Source organism: Chionomys nivalis, chromosome 10, assembly GCF_950005125.1.
Source record: "Chionomys nivalis chromosome 10, mChiNiv1.1, whole genome shotgun sequence".
Lineage (NCBI taxonomy): Eukaryota > Metazoa > Chordata > Mammalia > Rodentia > Cricetidae > Chionomys > Chionomys nivalis.
This window is the reverse complement of record NC_080095.1, coordinates 27,357,845-27,380,736: the sequence shown is the minus strand read 5'-3', so window position 1 is coordinate 27,380,736 and position 22,892 is coordinate 27,357,845. Positions and strand designations below refer to the sequence as shown.

At 46.3% G+C, this 22,892-nt stretch overlaps 1 protein-coding gene across 4 annotated transcripts in view; it reads right to left on the bottom strand.

Annotated features, from left to right (window-relative positions):
• Foxn3 (forkhead box N3) overlaps nucleotides 1-2,670 on the bottom strand; it is a 377,817-nt gene extending 375,147 nt beyond the window's left edge. For all 4 annotated transcript variants that reach the window (XM_057782270.1, XM_057782276.1, XM_057782277.1 and 1 more), the window contains exon 1: nucleotides 2,511-2,670. The gene's annotated coding sequence lies outside the window, so the exon portion shown is untranslated. The remainder of the gene's footprint in view (nucleotides 1-2,510) is intronic.
• Nucleotides 2,671-22,892: the final 20,222 nt, after the last annotated feature.

The following is a 22,892-nucleotide window of genomic DNA, read 5'->3' as shown; positions in this document are numbered from 1 at the left end:
CGAGAGAATCTGTTCAAAACACCACAGACCTTCAGGATCAAATGCCTCAGCTCAACCTGGAACCCGCTTGCAAGCAGGAAAAGACTTCATTATGCCTTCCCCAGATGACCCTTCCTCCATAGGCAGCGCTCTGGTCTCAAAGTCTCTAAGATGACTTGTTCTAGCGGTAGATACACACATCTGATAGTAGACACACAATTCCACAATTAATGGCTCAAATGTATTCTTTTCAGCCTTCCCCTTGCACAACTCAGAGGTTGCAAAATGCTAAGTAAGCATGAACACACATCCTGGCTTTCAGGCTTTCCCTGAACTATTTTCAATAAAAATACAGTTATGAAATCCAGGAGAGCGCAGTTTGGTTGATGTTGTAAAATGACCTTGGTTTGACAGGCATGGTCTCAGGTTTCAACAGATGTTGGGGGGAGGCTCACAGAAGCCAGCATGTTCTCGGAGCATCTGTGATGATATGCAGGGGTTTTTGTTATTGTCCTTGTTGTTTTTTTAAGTGTGGTCATGGTAGTAAATGCATATGTGGTGGGGATGGGGTGGGGTGACACTTCTCAGTTTCTATGACAACCGTGTCTCCATTCCTGGGTTACTAGACACCATCTACTTCCTGTGTCTAAATGTTTAAACCAATCAGAAAAGTGTTTATACAGTTAACAACTTCTGGAGCCCAGCTTCTTTAATGAGCTACTTTAAGGCTCAAATGAAGATGTCCACAGGGGTCTCGCTGTCTTAGAGTGATCCCCTGTCATCATGCGCACTAATTCAGTCTCCTGTGGAAAGACAAACCACCCTTTTCCTTGGATGTGAATGTGCTCTGCTCCAAACAGACGCCACGCTTTCTGGCAGCAGTGTGCAAGCGGGTCATGATTGCTTGCTCTTCATTGTCTGTTTTCTCTTTCACTGTCTAAAGACAGATTTAGCTCGAGAAACATGCTAATTCGCAAGGCACTTAAATTATCAAAGTAATGATACAGTTAAGCATCCATCTGCTGGGGTTGCTATTTAAATGCTCAGATGAAAAAGAAATTAGGAAAAATTAATACCAAGTTGAACAACTTTGCCTTCTACAACTTAGGAACAGAAATCATTGAGACTGTATTGTGAAGTTCCCCATCTATCAGTGCCAGCTAGAAGCTGACATCTGCAAGGAAATTTGTCACCCAAAATGGCCTACTTTATCTGGATAGAAACAACAACAAAAAAATTAAACATAAAGACACCCCGAGCCAGCCAGATGCACCCAGATCAAAAAGCAATCTAGCAGAAACCCATGCACAAGAAGGCAGATCAGAAATTACAGCGAGGTCTTAAAAGAGGGTTTCGGGTGACTGTTTTCCTAAGTCTCCATCTAACTGACCAATCAGTGTGAGAGTTAGAGCGGGCTCCAGACATTCGTGCCGTCTTCAGGGCTCTGCACCCTCAGAGCTGCTCAGCCTGGCTAAGGCAGAGCCGGCGATCAGTGGAAAAACAGGGAACAAAAGGGAAATACTGATGTCTTCCTCAGCTCGGAAAGCCATTCCCTTTTTCCTCAATGAGCCAGTAGCACCCAGCCTACGACAGCGCCACGGGGGAGCTTCCACCAGCGGAGTCCAGTCCTTTCGGAGCTGGCAGTTTCGTCTTCGCAATCATGTGTCCCGACGCTAGCACAACCCGGTGACGGAAGGCTCCCGGAGCCCAACCAATTGAAACTAATAAATTAAATAAATTAATAACCCCCACGATTAAAAGCTCCCAAGAAAGACCGCGTTCCCCTTCCCCAAATGTCATTCCCAGACTATAAACAAAGCATGAAAAATAGTCTCCCAGGCTAGGAATCTGGGTTTTTCTCATCAAAGCAACGTTTTTCTCCAAAACCAGAAACATTCCTGCTTCCTTCAACGGATACTCTGGTTTGACCATGTCACACCGGGATATACAGCTCCGGTATTTGAAAAAGAGGTTTCAACTGCCCACAGATCCGACACTCTGTTTATAATTGATAGCAAAACAGTTACGACGGCGATGTTGTAACTCTGCTCCAGCCAAACTCCACATTTAACGCGTTAGTTCCTTGAAAATACAAGTCATGCCTGAGGACCCCTCCAAAGCCGCCACCCTCCGAAGTCATTAACAGAATTACATCAATTATTCGGTAATTTTTATAAATATCCATTGTCTGCAATTTTTAAAATAAAAATGTAAAACCAGTTATCTACAAATTCCGGGGGGGAGGAAACTTTTCTTTCTTTTTCTTTCTTTCTTCTTCTTTTTTCTTAATGAACTTACTTCTGAGACAAAAACTAATGAAAATAAGCAACTCGCCATCCCTGGATCCTTCCCATTCTGGGCTGCATGCTATAAATCAATCCGAAACTAGGTGCACAGATGGGGGCGGACACCTTCAGTTCAAAAGCCAAGGGTGCCCCCCAAATGCGGGCAGGCTGGGCAGGAGGCTCGGGGTGACAATGCTAACCCGGGCAGAGGCTCGCTAGGCAGCCAGCGAGCCGCATTTTCGTTACCTTCGATCGCCTGCCCCCCCGCTGCTTCTCGCGGCTGCATTGGGGGGCTGCGGCGGCGCTGGACTCGCGGGGGGCCCCGCCGCCGGGTCGCACCGTCTCCCAGCCGAGCTGCACCGACCACGGCCGGAACACCCGGCTCCAGCGCCCGGCGCCCGCCCGGGGTCGGCGGCTCGGCTCCCACCCGGGCCCGGAGTCCTGCTGGGTCCTAGCGCTCGCCGTCCGGGCCGCGGCCCGCTCTGCAGCCTGCACGTACTGTGGGGCGGCCGGGGAGGGGGAGCCCCGGGAAAGCACTAGTGGGAAAGCCGAGCCGCCGTGGGTGCGGAGAAAACCGAGTTCTGTGCCAAAGCCTGGGTGTGCAAAGAAAGACGCTGGCTTCAGCCGAACTCCCAGAAGGCAGATGCTAGAATCTGCAGCCCGGGTGGAAAGCACAAACGTGGCCGGGGAGGTTTGCTCCGTGCACCTGTGGTATAGAGTGCGCTCACAGAAGGTAAGAGACATCGCGGGATCCTCGGAGATTTCGGAATATTAAGGGGGAAAAGTGGACAGTCCGTGCGCTTGAAACCAGTTTTCCCCAATATTTTCCCCGTTAACAGTTTTTTTTTTCATTTTGCTTTCTCGAGCTTTATAATTTGTGTTTTAAATAACAAAGCCCCATATGGCTCAGCACGTAGTCATCTGATTTTCAAAAGACCTCCAAAATTACATCAAAATATGCACTCATGTATCTCCTAAGAAATCAACAAGAGAGAATTAATGGTGGCATATGGTGTGCCTCGTAGAGAAAACTTAATTACAAATTAAAACAAATGCGAAAATTCACAAATCCCATAAACCAAAAGTAAATTATGATCCTAGATTGATTCACAGATCAGCTCATGTGCCATCAGGGGGACTGTAAAAATTCTAGTTTTCTTTCTCAACAGGAGAAAGCTGTTCCTTTGCAGTTCACCCAACCTCTGTTCCCAGCCCCACCCCCACCCCACGTCCCCCCTTTGGGGGCTCTCTAGCAGCCTTTGGTTCTGCATTGATTGTGGCCCTCCTGGAAGGTACCTTAAATCTTGCAGGTGCTTCTTGAAGACAACGCCATTAGCTCCCGATTCCTGGTGACAGTGCTTTAGTCGGGGAAACCTGTTTGAAAGGTTTGGCAACCGAATGTATTCCTTCAGTCTTCGCTACCACCCCGTTAGAAGGTCATGATTCTGACCAGACTGCTAATGGCAAGGGTGCCGTGGTTTCCACCAAGAAGAAAATTAAAACCGTGCCTTCTGACTTCTAATTTCAGAGCAGAAAACATCCCTTTGAAAAGTGTTGTTGCCCTCACCTTTCCGCCGGTGGCTAGCTAAATGGAATGAAAGATTTTAAAACATTATTAACTAAACATCACAGGCGCCTCTTCTCGTGCCTACTGTTGTAATATGGTACCTTCATCCATCTTCAAGGTACTTCTGTGACCTTTATCGTATCTCCAATAGAAACCACATCATTCCCAGCTTTCGAAGAAGGCAATGGAGGGCCAGGTAAGGACCCATCCGAAGCCACCCAGCTGCTGAGCAGCGCAGCTGGAATGCCGGTGTCAAGCCTCCCACACTTTGAGCAAGTCCTATTCTTGCGAGCAGACATCTGCCCCTATCAACTACTTCTCTGCAGATGCTGTGTTTATGGCCTCCTCCTTTCCTACCTACAGCAGAGCCCCAGCCTACAGCAAGGCCACATGAAGCTGCCTGAGAATATTTTAGTCTCTGCTGAGATGTTTTGTTGGCAGAACCTATGCTGTTCAGATTTTCCTCCTGGGGCTTCCAACTCGAGGCTGGGCAGTGCCACGGTCGCCACGCGCACTGTTTTGCTCTGTGTTGGGGACAGAACTAACTCCACTTGACTCACGGGGCACGTTTCCTCAGTGGAAACTGATTACTTTCTAGTGTCCCTCTGAAAGACTTTGTAAACCCCAAGGAGTCAAGTAGTATCTTAGATAAGGTGAATCATCAGTGTGATCCAGAATGCCCCGGTGCTGACCTAAGTGGCACCTGGAGTCTAATGGGCCTTCTGGGAGTCATGTCTCTGCTCTGCTGCACCTGCGGGAAAGCCAGCAGACAGATCTGTTGTGGCTTTCCACTTCCTCCTCTCTGTCACTCCTCATGATGCCTGCCAACCTGTTGCTAACCAGGTGAAGAGCTGAGTGACTTCAAGCTTGACAGACAGCAACATCAAAAAGGGAGTCCATTTTTGAGGAAGGTACTAGTCAGGGCAGGGACATGGGAAGGGGTGTGTGTGTGTGTGTGTGTACCTTCCTGGCGAACTACTTGGAAGGATTTGTGTCAAGTTCACTTGACAGGTTTATTTGGCCTCTTTGTAGAAACACTCTTATGATTCTATAGTTATACCATCCGTGTGGCCTTAAAATGGTGTGAACACTTGGATCCAAGCCACGTTAGCACTGGCAGGAAACGGTGTGATGCCACAAGGCAGCCCCTGTACTAAGCAAAGAGCAAGGTTGAAGCGAACCAGGAGCGGTATCAGTGATAAGAAACTGTCATTTATCCATCCATTCATTCATTCTCAGCTTCGCTCATTCGTCCAACTGTGACTGGATCAAGCTTTGAGACAGGCGTCACTCTAGGCTGCGGGATGAAAATGATCTGGTCCTACTCTGCCTTTCTGTGGTTGTGACTGAACGCTGGCCAAAAGCAGCTTGCAGAAGAGCTTTTGGTTTCTCTTTACAGTTCCCAAGCCCTAATCCATCACTGAGAAGTCAGGCAGGAACTGGGAGGCAGGAACTGAAGCTGAGACCAGAGGAACACTACTTTCTGGCTTGCTCTGTTACATATATATATATAAAGCCATACCTACATGCTCAGGGATGGTGTTGCCCACAATGGGCGTTGTGGGTCCTCCCACAGCAATCAGTTTTTTTTCCTAAAGACCCACAGATATGCCCACAGACCATTCTAATGGAGACAATTCTTCAGCTGAGGGTCCCTCCTCCCAGGTGACTCTGGTTTGTGTCAAGCTGATAAAAACTAACTAGCACAATGTCCTTAGTGCCCTAGGTTGAGTGCCAATTGTCCCTGTCTTGGGGACAGTTATCTTCTGATCCATTCTCAAATGCTTTCTTCTCTGAGTTGCTGAAGCTACTTTTGCCCATCTAGGTGTCCCAGAATCCCGGGTCAGCTGGCTGCTGGCTGGGTATGGCCAAGAAGGAAGACAAAAGAGAAAGTGGAGAGTGACAGGAAGGGACAGGCCAGAGAATGTCATCTCCTTCCTCTTGCCTAATGGCATCATTTGCTAGGCTGCACCTTACTGGATCCTTTGTCGGGTGACCTCAGGCCCTGGGCCCAGTAAACACTGACTCTTCTTATGAACTGTTCAGTCTGGGGGTGTTGTTAGCTTTCTGCTGGGATTAATCCCTGAGTAGCTTCATCTTGATACACAGGAGAGTGGAGAGATGAAAGTCCTCTGGAATGTTCTGCTGGAGAGAGCATTCAAGCATGGCCAAGCTGTGGAGGGCCAGAAAGGTGAGACAGTCTAAGGGAGACACCGTCACATGAAGAATTGCTGTACATCCTAAGCCTGGGTCCCTTGAGCATTGAAGGTGATTATGGTTTCCACACCCTTTATGTCCTGAAAGCCCTTGTCCAGTGTCCCTTCCCCGCGTCTCTTGTCTCCAAATCCTACTGTTCCCCCTCTCTCTTTGCCCTGACTACTTTCTGACACTTTGGATCTATGATCTTTATAATCCACTGTCTCTTCCACACACAGCAGTAGAAGTTCACAGTGCTAAGAATCTTTGCTTTTTCCCCCCACTGAGAATTGTCAAGAACATAAAAGTGTCTGAACTGGATATGGTGGCTAACACCTTTAATCCCAGCACCTGGAAGGTTCACAGAATTGCTGAGAGTTTGAGGCCAGCCTGGATTACAGAGACCCTGTCTTGAAACAAAAACAAACAAAAAAGTGTCTGATATATTGTAAGTGCTCATTTTTTTTTTTAAATGCATGAACGAGGGACTGGGGGTGTGCCTTAACAGGTAGTTTGCTTGCCTAGCATGCAGGAGACCCCAAATTAGATTCCCAGCACCACATAAAATGCTTATGGTAATGCAAATCCGTGATCCTAAAGATCAGAAATTCAAGGTCATCCTAGGCTACATAGCCAGAGACGCTGTGTCAAAAAATTTAAATGGAATGAATAAAGTTAAGAAATAAAATATTTGCACTAGTTCACATTCTCCAGAAGAACAGAACCTATAGGTGTAGGGTGGGGTTTTCTGTTGGGACTACCAATTAGCTCTGTCCCACCAATTGAGTCTCAAATAACCACATGGAGACTTTCAATCATTATAAATGCTCCGTCAATACTTTAGGTTTATTACTAACTAGCTCTTACATCTTAAATAACCCATGTTTCTTATCTACACTCTACTACGTGGCAGTACCTTTTCCAGCACGGCATGTTCATCTCCTGCTTCCTCTGCATCTGACCTCCATGTTACTCCGTCCTTCTTCTTCCCAGAATTCACTCATTTTGGCTCTCCTGTCTAACCTTTTCCTGCCTAGCTATTGGCCAGTCAGCTTTTTTATTAAACCAATCAGAAGGTGCCTTGGCAAAGGCACATCTTCACAGTGTACAAAAAGATTATTATATAACATATATGATGGGAAGAGAGAGAGAGGGAGGGGAAAGAAGGAGGAAGAAATGTTGATTGATATTTATTCTAAGAATTTTGCTGTGCTAGACAGTTGTGGTGACACACATCTTAAATCCCAGCACTGGGAGGCTGTGGCAATTGGATCTCTGTGAGTTCAAGGACAGCCACAACTACAGAGCCAGGCTGTGTCTTAAAACAAAACAAAATTTGGTTTTGCAACTCTGGAGGCTGATCTATTATCCTAAGCCTTGAAGCAGCAAGCTGCGGAGTTGGCCAAGTTAACAGCATGACTCTAAACAGAAAGGATGCTGAGCTTCGTAGGGGTTATTCTTTGACCCAGTGGAGGATGACTTAGATCTGACATGATTTAGAAGGTAGAGTGACTTACTGGAGATTACCATTATCCTAGTTTAGATGTGGATATGAAGGAATTTATTACTGGTGGCTTCAGAGGACCCTCTGGTGACCCATTAACAACAGGTGCTCTTGTACCCACCCCAGACATCAGACAGTAGGAGCCAGTCAGGAGTGAGGAGTACAGAGAAAAACAGCCTCAGTTACTGTGGTGGTAGTGGTGGCTGGGCTTGACGGTGTTTCTTGGCCACTTAAACTACTCAGGCAGAGACGTTATAAATGGACCCGCTTTTTGTGGGGGATGTCTCAGTCCACTTAGGAGGCATTTTATGGTATAGCCACTGACCTGGTCTTGAAGTGAGTCTCACTTTGAGGCCATCAGAGCCCCTGGAATTCTTTCACAAGCCAGGAAAGCAAATTTCCTTCTACCCTGATCACTAAACCCACATCCTCCGATTATGGGTTCTGGAGGATAACACCCCAACAGTTAGCCCGAGCAGGACTTAGAAACATGATGAAGACCCAACATAGACTTTGGATTACCCCAACAACACTTTTTGCCAAATCCATCATCACAACAGTTTGGATTCCTCTGTATAAATAGCCCCCGTTTATGTACACAGGCATGTGCTGGGGCTCTGTGCTGGACGCTTCTCTAACTTGGTAGATACTGGTAGGAATCAGTTTAGTGATGGAGGAAGGTCATTGGTTAAATAATAAAGAAACTGCTTGGCCCTCATAGGTTAGAACATAGGTGGGTGGAGTAAACAGAACAGAATGCTGGGAGGAAGAGGAAGTGAGCAGATGCAGGGCAGCTCCTCTCAGAGCCAGACGCGATGAAGCAAGCCGCCAGGTCAGACATGCTGAATCTTTCCTGGTAAGACTGGTGCTACACAGATTATTAGAGATGGGTTGATCCGGATATGAGAATTAGCCAGTAAGGGCTAGAGCTAATGGGCCAAGCAGTGTTTATATGAATACAGTTTGTGTGTTGTTATTTCGGGGCATAAGCTGGCCAGGCAACCAGGAGCTGGGGCGGCAGGAACACAGCCCGCAGCTCCCACTTCAGTTTAGAATGGAGAAAAGAGTCGCCACTTGCCTCTCCGGATGCTTTGAGTCACAATGAGGTGGCGCTTCTTAACATCCTCCATGAAACTGATAGCCGCACCCTTTTAGTAACACTCTAAGGAGATGGGGCAACAGCGTGGGCCCTGGACCTCATTATTTCCACCCACCATTTTAAAGAGATTCACTGCCTCCCACGGGTGATGGGACTGTCACTGTGCCTCCTGTCAAGAGGAAAGCGGTGACTCATTCATCTCTTTGATGTTTCTGTGTACATCCCTTCATGGCCCTAAAATGTAGGAATCTGCAGTTGTCTTGCTTTGACAAGAGAGGTGGGTAAGTGTTGTCTCATCTCTTCCGCTATAGGGTCAACTCGGGAAAATGGCCAGTTTGCGTCTTCACATTGGTTCTTCAGCTCCAGCTGAGGTCCCGAGAGAATGATTTCTCCTGAGTGTAGCTGCTTTGTCAGCCTTGAGAGGATGGCATGGGGCCGAACCCTGCCAAAAACAGTCCAAGGTGGCATGGGGCCAGCCAGCTGGCTGCTAAGCAGAGTCCTCTTCCAGCCTCTCTAGGCCCCCCTCTGGTTCCCTTTTACAGCTGTCTGGCCTCAGGTAATCATTGGCACTCTGCAGGTCCCTGGCTCTTTTCATTCCCATGTTTCAGATCACTTTACACACATTAATTAAGCCTTAAAACACTCAGGAAAGGAAAGCCAAAGGCAGTGGGGATGTTTGCAACATGCTTCTCCATGCTCTGACAGGAGAGCCGCTGCCCCCCTCCCCGACCCAGCCCCTCCCTCACCCAGGTGAAGCTTCTGTGTTCTCTGCAGAGTCAATACGTGTCTACATGCCACAGAAAACCCCGTTCATTACTGATTTAGGACGATCAACCTCCCCATTGAGGTTAGCTGCCATAGCTGATCCATGCGACCTTTGGAAGAGGAGCTGTGGGCAGATCTGGCTCAATGTTTCACACTCAGAATGAATGTCCCAGTTTATACCACTGTGACCATGGTCCAGGACCTTGGAACAAGGAAGATCTTAGCCCAAGTAAGGTGGGCAGTGCTGAGCAAGGAAGCCCGAGGTTGACCTCTCGCCTCCATATGCACATGCATGCAGAGAGGGTGGGGTAGGGATGGAGAGATCTCGAGAGACAGGAAAAGACCTTAGCGCAGATCTAGCCCCTCAAAGAGCGACCATACAACCATTGTTTCTCCTCCTAAGGCTGACTGTATCATTTATAACACGAATAGGATGACATCCAGTGCCTCCCCCACCCCTTGATTTCTGGGAAGGATGAAATCAGAGCATAACATGCTAAGCATTTGGCACAGAAAAGGCTAGGTATTGTGACCTTCCCCCGCCATCTTGTATCTAATCCCAATCAGTCTGAATTAATGTCATTTTGCTACTGAAGTTTTAGAGACCCTGCAATTCGAATTGATATTGGTGTCTCTGAGATGAAAAGGTAGGAAATCCAAACGAAGCCTGCAGTTTACTTAATTGGTTATTTTTACCAACCATTAATCCTTAGTTTAGGGTAATCTATGACATTTGAGCCATTAACATCATAGGAAGTTGGGTGAGTGGAATGCACGAACTGTGTTTTAGTGAATAATAATAATAATCTTATTTTGAGTGCATCAAAATTGGTAATGGTGTCCAGTAAGCCTAACACTTCACCCACGTTTTTAGTGTACTATTTTAAAAATACCTCTATGGCTTCCCCGAAAATAAATAATAAATGCCAAGCCTTTTGTTACCAAAATAAGAGACAATTTATGTTAGCTCCAGCTGTTATCACCACCAAGGAAAATTCATCGAGCTTCCTGTGTCTGCAAAGTGCCATATTGTACATTAAAATAGCAAACATTACCATCAGGAGAAAACCCTTGCTTGTGTGGCGGTCCATTTAAGGTAGCTGTTTGTGTGTAAGATATTTGATAACCTTACTATTTAGGCCCCCAGCGCTTTCCTTATTTCACAGAAAATGGATGGTTTTTCTAGCCATGCTGCTCCAAGCCTTCCCCTCTGGTGAGAAGCAACTAGGAAGAAGCATCCTGTCAAATAGCACTATAGATTATACCACTTGCCACTCTGAGTACAGGGTTTGCGATGTTCACAGTAAAATGCTGGGGTGGGGGGGGTATGCTTTTTCCTCTGACTTCATGGAGACCACAGGATTTAAAAACATTATTTCCTCATTTCTTTTAGAGCATGCAAATTATGACATTGTGGGGGGTCAGAAAGAGCCCTGCGTCTGGTGGGTGGCAGGGTGGCAAAGAACCTCATTATCTGTCACATCAGAGAGTGTGACTGTCATATGGCCACCTTACAGCGGGTTCAGCAGAAGAACCAGGGCTCAAGAAAGTGAACACTGGGTTAAAAGTTGTTCATCTCTCCAGTCAACCCAAATTCCTGGCAACACCTCGTGGTATGTCAGCAGAGTATCATGAACAAAGGTTGGTACCTGTGGCCGAGGGTACTGTGCTGAGCCCCTCTCCTCTAGTATGAGAACATCATCTGTTCCTGTGGGGGGTGCCCTCTTCCTGTGCTCGGGGGACTCCCCAATGCTAGGAGGCAAATTGACTTCCTGCTAAAAAGTAAAATGCCGCAGGCCATCTGCTCACTTCTCTTGATGTTGGGGAATAATGCAGAGTCTAGGTTTGTCCAGGAGCTAGTGATGTGAAGGGGAGGGGCAGTACGTGTGATGGTTATTTCCAGCATTTCATGTAGTTCAGGCTATTGGCTAAGGATAGCCTTGAACTTCTGATCCTCCTTCCCCCATCTCCAAGTACCAGGATTATAGTCATGTAATTCTATGCTTGCCTGGATGATTAATTTGTATTATCAACTTGATTGGCTAAGAAACCCATCAATTCTCAGCCTTTTGGCTCTGTTCAAGTGTTAACAAACACCCAGCACATTAGTAAGCCCCCCTTGGGGTGCATCGATGACAGCATTTCCAGAGAGGGTTAACTCATGTGGGACGGCCCGCTGTGAGTGTGGCACCGTCTCATGGGCTGTTGTCCTAGCCTGAATAAAAAGGGGGCAAAGGAGAAAGCCAAGAGAGAGCAAGTGTTCCTCTCTCCTTTCTGGTCTTCTCTTATGAGAGCCAGCAGCCTTCTACAGCCAGGGACAGGAGCTGGATTGGCTGCCATGTGCCTCCTCCGCCATTGTGGGGTGTATATAACCATTTCCTTCCTCAAGTTGCTTCGTCAGGTATTTGGTCATAGTTACAAGAAAATGTACTAATGTGATGCTCAACTGAGTAGCCTGAAGTGTGACAGCCGTTCGATGGGACCACTGTTGGTGTCCACAGCAGGACCATAGCCATAGCCTGACCTCTCTCCTGACCTCTCTCCAGCACGACTCCAAACCTTGATCAGATAGAGCACCTCACATAGGAGCCTCTTCCTCATCTCTCATTAAGATTCACATGAGCCCCTCACCCTGGTGTAAAAAAATGTTCTGGGCTTAGACCAGTCACAGTCAGCTCCTCTGGTAGGTGCAAGTGTCTTGTCCCATCAGTTACATCTTGGATACTAGTTACACCCACCAGCCAATGTTAGTTTAGCAGTAGCATTGGGTCCACGTGCATCCCCCACTTCTTCAGAACAACCCAGGCAGCATGGGGCTATCTGTGACCACAAAAGGAGTTTGAACTAACTTACCTTGACCACTGATGCTCAATGAGCCAATCCAAGAGAAGAGCAAATTTTATCTCGCATACCTTCCTGAAATGGGTAAGGTGGGCATGCTCCTGCAGTGGTATTTCTGGCCTTCTCTGTTGTCCTAAAGAAGCAGCACAGGAGAGATTTGGCCAAAGGAAGACAGAGCAGTTATGACAACGCTGAACAGAGCAGAAAGACCTCCCTAGTTGCAGAGGAACCGTCATTAGTTCCCTGTTTTTATAGAGAAGAAACAGCCGGCTTCATTCAGCCTCCTCTCTCTGTCTTATAGAAATCCGGTCCCATTGTGGTGAGCACTTGTAATTCACCCATTAACTTTTCCCTTGACATTGGACTTCACAATGAGAAACCTTCAATGGCAAAGGATCATCTTGTTTCAAAGAGCAAAGAGCTCTTCCTTCAAAGATTCCTTCAAAGATTGAGAAAACACGAACCTTCATTGATAAAAACCTGGATTGCAGGTTTTTCATATTCTCCAAGCAAGTTAAACTAGGAAATGGAATCTTTTTTTTTTTAAACAAAACAAAGAGGCAAAGATATCACTAATCCTTTCAATTATACTCATGTTAGCAACCATGAACATAGGCCCAGGAGCAAATGCCTGTGCTCTCTAAAGAAAGCAGGGTGGATTTAAGAGAATTGGATCAGAGGTCCCAAAGAAAGGCTGTCTGCTATTCATTTTGAATTCTTCTGCATCCCATTGTTCAGAGAGCTGTGGTTCAGGGAGAAGAGCGGCCATGCCTGCAGGCGGAGTTGGGGAAACTGCACCCCGCCCATTTCCACCTAAGGTCCTCACTGGTCTAATTCTTTTGAGAACTGCGGAGAAAACCTTCACCCAGTAACTGTAGGAATCAGTTGTCAGATGCGTGGGACAAAGGGCTTAGTGTGGTTTTTCTAGTTTTGATGACGAAGCAAAAAGAGTAGGAAAAGGGACTCAGGCGCAGAGCGGAGGTTTGCAGGCAAACTGGAGGAACCAGCCCTGTGATCTTCACAGGATTCAGAGGAACACCTACCGCAAGGCCCAAGTGGAAGGCGGGAAAGGCGGCCCTCGCTCCTCTCTTCTCCACCCTACAAATGGTCTCCTCCTTAGTGTCAGGTCCCATCCCCTTCTGTCTAAAACTGAAGATTTGAGTCCTCTGTCTACCTCCGAGCAACATCTGCTAAGTAAAGGGGGGAAATGGGATTAGCGCACTGTTAGTGCGTGTCCTTTTTATAGGGATTAAGTGAACCTTGAAACCTTCAGAACTGCCCGTCTGTTCCATCCCACTGACAGAAGCTAGGACTCTAGATAGTGTCTAGCATATCATTTTTATTGGTGAGCATATATGTTTGTGTGCACACGTGCATGTGCTGTGTGCACACGTGTGTGGGCAGGTGTGCATGTGGAGGTCAGAGATTGATGTTGACTGGCTTCCTCAATCACTTGCCACCTTATTTGTCTAGATAGGGTCTCTCCCTGAACCTGGAGGTCCTGGATTCTTTTACACCAACTTGCTAATGAACTCCAGGGACCTGCTTGTGTCCGTGCCTCCAGTGCGGGCTCTAGCCTTGGCTACTAAATCCAGCTTTTTGTGACATGGGTACTGGCAGTCTGAACTCAGGTTCTTATGGCACGTGTTGTATTGACTGAGCCATTTACCCAGCCCTCAGAATGTATTATTGCGACTTCTAGAAGAGAATTCTGAAGGCAAGGATCCTGTTATTGAAGAAAAATAGCAAAACAGAAGCTCCTCACTTCTTGCTGGTTATGAATGAAAAACCCCATGATAATACTTTACACATTTTTCTTTTTCTGTGTCAGGAGCCATGTCCCCCCAAAATTATTATAGGAATCACCGCCGTGAGGAGTTTTGCAGAGGGCTCCACTTCCCAATTGTATTGAGAATTGTTTTATTGACAAAGCCTATCCCACACCCAAATTGTCTGTTAATATAGAGCTATCTGTTAGCAGAACCCGCCTCACAGTCTAACTATCTAGAGGACTAGGTGTGTCAACTTATGAACTCCTTGCCAAGGAATCGTGACCTGACCGATGGTAACTTCTTGGCCTATGTGACGGGCGTGGACCACGTGGCAAGATCCCGTGCCCCAGCCCCCCAAGCTCCTCATCCAGGGGCTATATAAGCTGTAACCATGACTCTAATAAACGGAGGCTTTGACAAGTTTGCTTGGCCTTCTTCCTCTTATCGACCCATGTCTTTCAGGTGGTGCCTCTCCGTGACCCTGGAATAACTGACCAGCCAGGCGGGTTACAGACCCTAGACAGAGTAACCCGTCAAGGCGGTTGACATTTCTGTTTTCATTTATGTGTATGTGTGTATGCAAGGGTATGTGTGTATGCGTGTTTGCGTGTGTGTGTGTGCATATGAGTTGATGCAAGATTGATTGAGGTCAAGAATCACCCTTCATAATTTTTCTACCTTATTCATTGAGGCAGGGTCTCTAAACCAAACCCCAAACCCAACAGCATGGCTCATCTTGGCTCTATAGATCCTGTCTCTGCCTTCTGAGGCTGGGGTTATACACAGACACCATACCCATCGGGCATTTACAGCATTTAATTAGGTGAATCCCAACTTGCCACACATGTTTATGAGGTAAGTGCTTAGCCACTGAGCCATTTCCCCAAGCCCGATGTATATTGTTTATTTGCAGGAGGTCAGATGGGGTGCAACATGTGGTGGAATTTACTTAGACGGTTGTACCCTAACACTGCTCTAAAAATGGCCACCAGGCCATCCTGTTTGGATGTGTCACCAAGAAGGTCCAGACTCACATCTCACCGGTGGCTTTGACCATTGTCCCCTGGCTCATGTCTGAGGAAGGTGTACCCACCTACTTTCCTTTCTCCCTCGTCCACTCCCTCACATTCCACAAGTTACTCCCCATCCCTTGTCCTTTCCTTTTGTGGTGACAATAAAGGGCTCCTGGTCCTTCCTTCTTAGTGTACCCCCGCAGTGACAGTGGTGTGGCCTGTGCTTCCTGTTTTTAGTAAGCTGTTCGTGCTGAAGAACCATGGGAGATCGTCTTCCTCTCCTTCTCAGGGATTAGCATTTCCGTGAGAGCCGAATAATAAAACTAGATTGTAAAAGCCTGTCGGAGATGTAGTGGCGCGCGTCTTCCTTCCCATGATTGTCAGGGACTGATTAGGATTGAACTTTGTTGTTGTTACTGTTGCTCTTAAGTGGAAAAGCAAAGGGAATTTTTCTCTGCTAGGCCACAGGGATGTGTGTGGAGGGGGAAATGACCTGTGATGCCTTCTAAAATGTAAATTTGAATTTTCTAGAGAAAACGGAAAATGCGGAACAAAGTAAGATGGAGAACGAAGGACCCAACCGACCGCCAGGCATGGTTCTCACATTAGTTGCGAGAGCGTCAGACAGACACAAACTGTTCAGGGAAAATGTGCTCTCCTTGGCTCTCAGGTTCAGAACTCCTTATGGACTCTGGAAACTGATTTTCCCTTCCACTTTTAACTTGAAGAAGTTTGTTGTTCATTCAACAGGAGGGAAATCGTGCCTGCTACTGGAAACCTAGCCAGCTTCCTGGGGCTGGTGAGATCATGGACCATAGGAAAGAATCTCCTACTGCAGCTTCGCTAGACCAGCGTAATTTCCGACTACATTCTAAATCTTGCCCCTTATACGTAAGTGCAGCTCTCGCCCCCTCATCAAAGCAGTTTCTCTTTACAGCAACTGGAGACCATCACAGGAAACCACAAACAGACATAATGCCGAGATCAATGCATTGTGGAGAGTCCAGCCCGATGGATACAGTTACATCCTAGCTCCTGCATCCTTGGCTCAGGCAACATCCCAGAAGAGTGGATAGAAAGATTGCAAGAGCCAGAACACCAGGCAGTGTGCTGCGAAACAGTATCTCCTGGAAGTGGCTGCATCAACAAGACCAGGACGATGAGGATATCAAAGGACACGTTAATGTGGAAGGGGACAATTTTGCAGGGTCCCAGCCCTAGACAAAGAACTACAGGCAACTACTGACTGCTAGGGTTAGCTTCTCCTAGGGAAGAGCCCTGTTAGTGGTTGTCCAATGCAGACTGATTAGCCCTGATACCGTATACACAGAAACAACAAAAACCAGATTCGGCAGAGTCTATTTACATAGTTTAAATATTAAATATGTTTTTATATATTTATGTATGTATACATATGTAACACATAATCAAAGAAAAAGAGGCTATCAACTTGAGAGTGGGGAGGCCATGGAAGGTTTTGAGGGAAGGTAACTGGGAAGAAAGATGGGGAATAATGTAATTCTATTTCAGATAAAAGCACTTTAAAAAGAACATATGTTATCTGGGTGTGGTAGCACGCACCTTTAACACCAGCACATGGGAAAAAGAGATAGGAGGCTAGCTAGATAGCATAGCAAATTCCCGGCCATGCAAGGTTACATAGGAAGACCCTATCTCAAAAAAGAAAAGAAAAAAAGACCATATGCAACCATGTGTAACTTACCTTTATGAAACACTCATGCGGCTTTCTGATTGTTTCCAGTCTCTGGTTCTGAACAGTTCTCAACCGTGTCAAAACTTCTTGTTGTAGTCAAAAACGATTCTATAAATGTAAAAGAAAGAATTGCAAGGATGCTAAAAAGGATTTTGTTGTCTGCTTGCTGAGCTGGGGAACAGAGTCTTTTCAGTGACAGCCATTCCCAGGCCCTCTGGTCCACCTTTAAATGGTTGGTGTCATACACTGTCAGGAGCCATTCCCCCCCCAAAAAAATTATTATAGGGATCATCGCCTGAGGAGGTTGCAGAGGGCTCCACTTCCCAATTGTATTGAGAATTGTTTTATTGACAAAGCCTATCCCACACCCAAATTAACTGTCAATAGAGAGCTAGCTGTTAGCGGGAACCCGCCTCACACTCTAATTATCCAGAGAACTAGGTGTGTCAACCTGTGAACTCCTGGCCAAGGAATCGTGACCTGACCGTTCGTAACCTCCTGGCCAATGACCTCATGACCGGCTTGGACCATGCGGCAAAATCCCGTGCCCCAGCCCCCGAAGCTCCTCATCCAGGGGCTATATAAGCTGCAACCATGACGCTAATAAACGGACGCTTTGACAAGAACCCTGCTTGGCCTTCTTCCTCTCTCTTGCCCATGTCTTCTCAGGTAGCACCTCTCTGGGACCCTGGAATTACTGGACCTGCCAGGCGGGTTACACCCCTAGACTAAGTAACCCGCCAAGGCGGTCGACAATACACAGATGTAATTTAGATCCCTGTTGGACAGTAGATATATACGTTCAGCTTTGTGCTAGGCGCGCGCGCGTGCACACACACACACACATTCTGAACAGTTATAAGAAGCCATCTCTGCCCTCCAGGGCCTTGAAGTCTGTACGAATCCACATGTGGAGACATTAACTGGCCTAGCACAGAACCAAGCTGAGGCACAGGGTACAGGAGAAGGGGATCGGGAGCCTTAAGGCTGAGTTGCTCTTCTCACCCAGCATCTACACAGAAAGCATTGGTCCTCCTTTCCTGTGCGAGCACCGTTCTGTGCTAGGTATGTTTGGGTGGTCAGAATGAGATCTCTGTCCCAATGGATCTCGCACTTCCATGACTTACCAAAGAGTCGTGATCTACTCCACATTGGGTGGACAGAAGACGATTCTTTCAGGCAGATGCTTCCTGGTGTAATGACAGAACGGTAGAAGAGGAACCAGCATTGATTATGGGAAGAGTGATGAACACAGAAGATAGAAGTGGCACACAGGTCCACGAGAGGAATGGGGTGAGCAGATTTAGAGAAGGCAGACCAGTTAGAGGGGCCAGGAGCTGAGAGAGAAAGGAGTAAGATGTGAGTGGAGACAGGATGGATCACTTAGCCAGGGGCTCTCAAACTTCTTAATGCTGAGACCTTTCATTACAGTTCCTCGTGCCATGGTGACCCCCCCCACACACCCTAAAATGATCTCGTTGCTACTTCACAACTGCAATTTTGCTAACTGTTATGAATCACAATGTAAATGTCCGATATGTAGGCTATCTAATACGTGACTGCAGTTGGGTTATGACCCACAGGTTGAGAACCCTGACTTCCTGACGTAGAGTATCATAAATCCAAACAAAGAGTTCAGATTTATTCCAAGTGTGGTCAGAAGCCACTAGCAAGGTGTTCTCAGCAGAGAGGCACAGGTCTGAAGGAGGTTTCTAAAATATCATGTGGTTGTATGGAAGGTGGTTTGCAGAAGGGAGAGACTGGAAGCTGTTGAATGTGTGTGGCCCCAGGCAGGCCTGTGAGGGTGTAGATGAGAGAAATGGATTTGAGAAGGCCAGGAACAGCAAGACTGTAGGTCCCACTAATAGGACTAACTAATAACTGGTTGGTCCCGAGGAAGGAGAGGAAGCTCTAATAGCCCTTAGACGTCTGCCTGAAGCATGTGGGTGGGTGATGAAGCCATCCCAGTAAGATGGAAAAACTGAGTGACAGCTAGTTTGGGTCAATGGGGTGGACTAAGAATCCCGTTTCAGATGTGCTAGGTTAGAGATGTTCATTTGGCAGCCAAGTAGAGACTGGCATTTTGCTACTCTTGAAGAGATTAGGCTCTGTGTGTTATCAGAATTGGAATTAGATAAGATTCTTGTAGTCCTCAGCCAAGTATTAGAGACATGACAATCTGGGACTAGCAGGGACATTAAAGATCCTTTGGTCTCCTGGCTCACACCTTAATCCCAGCACTCCAGAGGCAGAGACAAACAGATCCCTGTGAGTTCAAGGCCAGCCTGATCCACAAAGCAAGTTCTAGGCCAACCAGGACTTCATATTGAGATATCCTGCCTCAAACCAAAACAACAACAACAACAACAACACACACACACCAAAAAAAAAAAAAAAACAAAAAAACAAAAAACCTTAAAAGAGCTCCTGGTCTGAGCCTATTTGCCTATTTTTTTCAGTAGAGAAACTGAGGCCCACATAGGCTCCATCCTTTATTCACCAGGACAAAACATCAGAATCCAGGGTTCCCTGGGGTGAATGAGTGCATTTTAATTCATCTTCTGTTTCTTTTTTGGTTTTTAATTTGTGTGTGTGTGTGTGTGCATGCACCTTTGTGGATATGCACATGTGTGTTATGGCCATAAAGGCCAGAAGACACTATCAGACTCTCCCAAGCAGGAGTTGATGAGTGAGCCACACAATGTGGGAACCAAACTCAGGTGTTCTGTAAGAATAGTACACGCTCTTTACCTCTGAGCCATCTCTCCAGCCCCATAAACTTCTAAAAATTACATTTGCTTATTCAGTGTGTGTGAGTGTGTGTGTGTGTGTGTGTGTGTGTGTGTGTGCCTGTATGTGTTCCAGAACACATGTGGCGGTCAGAAGACAACTTGCAGGCGACAATTCTCCCCTTTTACCTTGTAGGTCCTGTGGAATCAAACTCAGATCATCAGGCTTAAGACTAATCAAGTACTCATCATAGAAGAAAAACTGTAAAAGGGAAATGCTATGTGTAGAGCTGTTTGATGAGTGAAATCTCCTGCACGTGCACACACGCATGCACACACACACACACGTAAACGCACACACATACGTGCACACACACACACATGTGTTCACGCACCCACACACGGTTTCACTAGATAAAGAACAACTGCATGTCTTGTTGGGGAGACAAGTGGTGTAGAAAGAAGCCGGGCACACTGAATACATTTAGAGTTGGCCTTCATCAGGTATTAAGATGGCCATGAAAAGAGTTAATCTGGACACTACAGATAAACCATGTGGCACACCCTGATCAGTACTCCCTCTGATGGAAGCCCCACTGACTTGATGACGAAACTCTGGGTGACTATGTTACGCCGTTCCAGATATCATATTCCAGTGTTTGCCCACCAGCATCTTTTCTAAAACAGAGAAGCCATAGCCGGGCCTTCCCCAAGTGCCCGAGTCTAGTCCACAAGCCATAAACATCGTCTAACCCCTTTGAGCTTCAACCATCTATAAGTAAAATGAAGCAGATGATCATTTGAGAATCCCCAGTCTTCAAAACCATAATTCTCATACTTGCCAAAATCAATAAAGAGAGAATAAAACATAAGATCAAGTAAGATGAACTTTTTTCTCCTCTGCTTAGGCAGACCAGTGGCTGGCCACTAAGAACTCAACACTTGGACCTTGGACCCCACCCCTTTATGCCCTCCAAAACTACCTTGTCTTTGGTCTTTTTTTGAGTATTTAAGTTGATCAACAGGAAACACAGTTCTTAGGAACGAAGATATTTCCTTCTGTTTCTACAATTTGCAAGTTTGTCTTTCCAATATGATCTCAGCTGAATTTGCCAATGCTAACATAAACGTTGTCCCCCCCCCCCCCCCACCGTGTACCATTTAAAGGCAGCACAGGACTAGACTGATGTGAAGACTTGGTCTCGTCTTAGGTCAGGGACAGAGGGATAATTTGTGACAAGCAGATGTCACAGTCTTTTAGTGGGGAGAATCTTTTTTTTAAATATTGGTTTAAAACCAATCCTTGAGTCTCCATGGGGACTGAGACCACTCATTGAATGTCAGTAGATAAATAATCCTCCCTCAGGGCCAGAGCCTCTTCCCATATCTTCTCAGTTTGGGTAATTTTCTCTGCTTGGGATGAAAAGCTCCCCACCTACCCTGTATTGTCATTAAATGTTGGCCCACTTTAATAACCACAAAGCTTGGCACGTGTTCCACTGGGGAGCCTCCATCCTCTCTCAGATTTTCTTGTGAAGAAGCATTTCCTTCTCTATTGCATCTCAGGCAATAATTAGCAGAAGGCCCAATGAGTAGTAAGCACACCATCTGTTGAGAACTGACAGGATGAATGAACAAGCAGGCATCCTTACAGCCTGGTAAGGAACTCCCTGTGGTCAGAAGGTGGAGGGAGAGAAGGCGTACATTCACAGTTGACTTAAATATTCCCCTGGCCGGCTGGTCCCTCTCCACCCACAAGCTAAGTCCCATGAATTCCCCTTCTGTCTTTGTATCCTCCAAGCAGACCCCCTTCAACTCCTGCTTCCTCTTCATCCCCCTCTTTTGATTCTCTGACTGTAACTTCAGAAGTGGTGCTTGAGACTGTGGGGGATTCTAGAACCTATGTTACCCAAGCAGGTATGTTATGAACGTTGACTCTTTGGTACTTTTCTCTATTTTATAAGGAAAGAAATCACTCTCAGATGTTGATACCTACAGGAAGTAGAAAAGACCAGGAAGCCAAAAAGGTCTGTTGCATTCTTTGCCTCTTCCTATTTCACCGCGTCTCTTCCATATTCCAGGCACCTTCTAAATTTTGCTGTACTTCTTCTTCTCAGACGGAGAACACTGAACATGAAACCATGACAACAGCTCATGGCAGGACACGATTTCCAGGATAACCGAGAAGCCTACAGGATGAGAGAGTGGTGGGTCAAACACAAATGACTCCCAGTTGCCACAATTATTTTTTAATTCTTATATCTGTTTTGTTTTGTTTTTAATGAGTCCTCTTTGTTGTCATGCATTCCTAGGTGCCTTTTGGTCCCCTTCAGAAAGTTCTTTCTTATCTTCTCTGAGCTAAGAAAGTAGCTTGTCAAATTCACTAGGCTCATGAGTGAAACGGGGGATGTTTGTTGAATGACAGTAAAAAGATGGAAATGAACTACATGAGGTTTGTGAATGAGCTTCCGTGGTGTTTATTTCAGCTGCTCAGAGGCCTTTTTCTTGAGCCGTGTTCACTGTGGCTGAGACGATTGGAAAAATGACCTCTGGGTAGGTGAGTTATTGCTTCAAAAACCCATTGTTTCCTTTAAAATACGTAAGAATGGCAGCTCAGACAGCATTCTGCCTTCCTTGTAGGATGGATTCTTTGTTTAAAAATGAGTGATAAGAATCCCAACAATAAAAAAAAAAATAGTGGGACAGGATGCTCTCGGAAAGATGAGCTGGGTGAGTTCCGTTGCGTGAATAGCTGAGAGGAAAATAATGCTGTTTTGCTTCTTGCACTGAGAAGTCAATACGCAGCAAATGGACTTGCGAGCAGGACTGACATTCTTTTGAATGTCCTTTGTAATTAGAGAGCCAGTGCCCAAGCAAAACACAGCACAACAGGGGATCAAGTGGGGGTACAGCTAGATTGGTAAAATGGATTCCTAAGACATCAAGAGCTCATTGATGGAGAGGATGAGGAAGAGGCTCCTTCAGAATGGCCTCCATTTTTTGTAAAGCTTTGTAGTTTAAAAGCACTGGGAGCAAAGAGGAGATGTTGCTCAAAAAAGTACCCCCCACTTTCAGGTGTCTATATCCTCACTGTTCAACAAAGATTGCTTTGTTGTTATTTCTCTCTCTGTGTGTATGTGTATGCGCGCACGCATGCCCATAGAAGTCAGAAGAGGGTATCAGATCTCCTGCAGCTAGAGTTGAAGGTGGTTGTAAGTCACCTGTGGGTGCTAGGATTCAAACTTGGGTCCTCTGAGAGAGCCCCAAGCACTTTTAAACACTAAGCCATCTCCCCAGCCCCCTTGATTTTTTCTTTTTTTTTCCTTCTTACCTTCCTCCCTCCCTCCCCCTCTCTCTCTTTCTTTCTTTTTTCTTTTTTCACAGAATATCACTTTGTAGTCTAGGCTGGCCTCAAACTTGAGATCCTC